We start from the raw sequence: 3,762 nt of genomic DNA on the forward strand, positions 1-3,762 counted from the left end.
TTGCGATTGCAACTAATGTAGAATGGGCTTTAGAGGTGCCGCACACGAATTGACATAACAGTAACGTAAGATGTATCGTAAAAATGAACCAATTACAATCGTGTATTCACAAAAAATGGCGACCTTACGGTTCGACGATACTCAAAGTGATTGGTCAGTTCTTACGGTACGTCTTAAGTGTGGTCTACAATGAGAACTTAAGCCATAAAATTTATGCTTTAAATCCTAAGCTGTAAGAAGTTGACCAATCACAGTCAATTATAAGAAAAATAATTTCTTACAGCTTAGAGATTAAAGCTTAAATTTTATGGCATAAGTTCTCATTGTAGATCACGCTTTAGAGGCTTTCTACAATAAGCAATAAATTTTAAGTCGCAATAAAATTGACCAATTACAGTGGATTATTCTTCTAATAGTCGACTATGATTGGTCAATTTTATTATGACTTAAGATTTATTGCTTATTGTAGAATGGGCTTTACGGAAAGCACATTAATTGTTTATCATGTGCAAACTTTCATCATGTGGTAAGCGTTGCCGCGTTCTGTGTACAGAAGCCATCATAGTAAAAAGTAACGATATAAGTAACGATGAATTTCGTTACTCGTTACTAAAAAAAATGTAACGCCGTTACTTTTTCGTTACTAATACAAAAAAGTAACGGCATTACCAAATCGTTACCAAAAAAAAAGTAACGAAATAGTAACGTTGTTACAAGTAACGCGTTACTTCCCAACCCTGTATATATATATATATATATATATATATATATATATACCCTGTATGCAAATTGAAAGCGGACTGCGCGTAGATTGGCAGCAAATTTCATCAAAAACCCACAGAAAAACCATGACCATCTGTGTTTACATTAAGGTTTGTCTACACCCCACAAAAACATGCACGTTACACCCACATGGATTCCACGTGATTTTGTGGATTCCACGTGGACTCTACGTGAATTCGACGTACGTTTTTGTGGGGCAATAGCTATAAGAATATGGCTGTAAAGCTGTAACGTAAGCTGTCAGCGAATGAAAATAATTCATTTTGCGTCTTACAGCCTTACAGCCATATTCTTACAGAAATTGTAGACGAGCCTTTAGGCTACGGTTTTGGCGACAGATATTGCTGTCGGACAATTGGTGCCAAATTTGCAACAAATACCGCGCAAAGCTTGCAGCGCAGCAAGGTTTGCGCGGTTTCTGCTGCCAATCTGCCGTCAAATCGCTACAAGCTCTGCGCGGTTTTTGCTGTAAATCTGCAGTAATTATTCGACAACAAGCCCTGCTGCATGTCTGGCGGCAATTTGACAGCAAGATTTGATATAATAAATCCTGCATCAAATTTGTTATCTATTTGCCATCAAAAGTTGATAGCAAGCTTTGCTCGAAATCTGTTCGCGTAGATTTGGCTGGGTGTATATATATATTTTTTTTTTATTCATAGATTATATAAATATATTATATAAATATTATATATTCTTATGTACTATAATAAATATAAATTCGGTATAAAATTACATAAATATCTTATTTTGTGTTTTTATATTTTCCTTACAAATCATATTTTTTTCTTATTACTTTAAAAATTGTTAATTTTTATATTATAGCAAAGTTGTATAACTTTTTTTTTAATATAATAATTTATTTTAAGAAGAAAAGAAAAAGTCTGTTATTGATGATTAAAGAAATTTTATAATAATTTTTCATATATTTTAATGATAACTGCAATTTATGATCACGGACACACACACAAAATATCTTTCACATGGTAAAATCACAAGTATGTGATAGTTTACGTAATAGCCGTTGTTTGGTCCTGGTGGCGCTGCAGATGTTGACTAGAGATGCCCGATTCTTAATCGATTCGATTCTTTCCCTAACAAATTTAGGGAAAAAGGGTTGTTCGTGCTGCTTGCATGTTTCATACTTTTCGCTTTTAAAAAGAGATGGACGCTTAATCAGACGCTTGGAAGAAACAATCGAGTTGGTTGTCTCGCTTTTGCTTTTTCGAAACATTCCAATATACTTTTGTCTAGTTTTAAATACGAAAAGTGCGAAGAGTGCAAACAATACGAATAAGCCTATTTTTGGGGAAAGAATCGAATAAATTCAGAATCGGACATCTCTAATATTGACAACGTCTGCTGCAAACGTTTTGCTGCAGACATAAAATAGCGGCTAGCGGCCCATGGTTATATAATCAAAGGTCGGATTTGGATGTCTGAACACAGCCGATGGTCCAGTGAGGAGAATTTATAGCGATTTCGGTAACTTACACTAGTGCGCACTGAGTGCGCGCTAAAGTACGTATCAGACAGGAGCATTCCGTATCAGACTATAGATTAAGATTGAGATTGAATTGAAAATTGGCCAATCAGAGCAAAGTTCACCTTGAACTTAGTGAAGTTTATCTTCAGATAATGAACGGATTATTTCATTGGTTACGAAGTATCTGAAGATGAACTTAAACAGTCTTATAGCGAATTCGGTTGCTTGCACTAGTGTGCACTGAGTGCGCACTAAGGCTTGTTCATAGTATGTTATTATATTTAAAGATTGTTTTAAATAATTCTCAAATAAATTCTCAAATATTTTTAACCATAATATGATATGTATAACATCCGTACGAATCATTTTATTAGTTAAAATGTTTTTAAATATGTATTTAAGACATGATCTTAAATATAAGAATGTACTGTAAACAAGCCTTAATGCGCACTCAGTGCGCACTAGTGCAAGCTACCGAATTCGCTATTAAAAATAAGACCCGACTATGAATACCGGCTTAAATTTCATTTCAATCTCAATCCTAATCTATAGTTTGATACGGGCTTAAGGCTTATTTGCAGTACATTCTTATATTTAAGATCGTGTTCTAAATACATATTTAAAAACATTTTAGCAAATAAAATTATTAAAAATATTTTAGCAAATAAAATTATTTGTACCGATGTTATACATATCATATTACTAATTAAAAATATTTGAAAATTTATACAATAAGACAATCTTTACATATATTAACATACTATAGCCGGTATTCATAGTCAGATCTTATATTTAAAACCATCTTAAGTTATCTTCAGATAATAAACGGATTATTTCATTGGTTACGGAGTATCTGAAGATGAACTTAAGACAATCTTAAAAATAAAACCCAACTATGAATACCGGCCTATGAACAAGCTACTGAGTGCGCACTAGTGCAAACAATCGAATTCGCTATCAATCTCAAAAAATAAATTCTTTTATTGAACCATCGGCTGTGTTCCGACAAACGACAGCGACATACAGCGTATTGTGTTCCAGGTTTAAGGGTGCGTTCCCACTTAGCGCATCACGTGTCGCGTCGTCCTTCGCGGATTAATGGGTGCGTTCAGCGAACTCAACAGTTGCACAACAGTTGAGTAATTCGTCAATGTAATTGGTTTAGATTTAGAGATCTAACAGTAAGAACCAATAATCGCTGATTGCTCACTGAGCGCTTTTTCCGCTGAACGCACCCAATCAAATCGCCCCATTTTATTCGTCGTAAAGTTAGGCAATAAAATGGGACGTTTTGATTGGTCCGCGTCGTGTCATCCTTCGCAGACCAATCAAATCGTCCCATTTTATTCGTCGTAAAATTAGGCAATAAAATGGGACGATTTGATTGGTCCGCGAAGGACGACGCGATGCGTGACGCGCTAAGTGGGAACTCAACTTAAGGGCTGCTCAGATTTTTCATTTGGGTGCACTCTATCCGGATACTAGAAACACTA

General features: G+C 34.8%; 1 long non-coding RNA gene across 1 annotated transcript in view; it reads right to left on the bottom strand.

Annotated features, from left to right (window-relative positions):
* The window catches only part of LOC116847961, a 32,428-nt gene that overhangs the window by 6,498 nt on the left and 22,168 nt on the right, over positions 1-3,762 (bottom strand). The window lies entirely within an intron of this gene.

This window comes from Odontomachus brunneus, unplaced genomic scaffold, assembly GCF_010583005.1.
Source record: "Odontomachus brunneus isolate Ranch 3 - 2012 unplaced genomic scaffold, Obru_v1 Obru_scaffold_086, whole genome shotgun sequence".
Lineage (NCBI taxonomy): Eukaryota > Metazoa > Arthropoda > Insecta > Hymenoptera > Formicidae > Odontomachus > Odontomachus brunneus.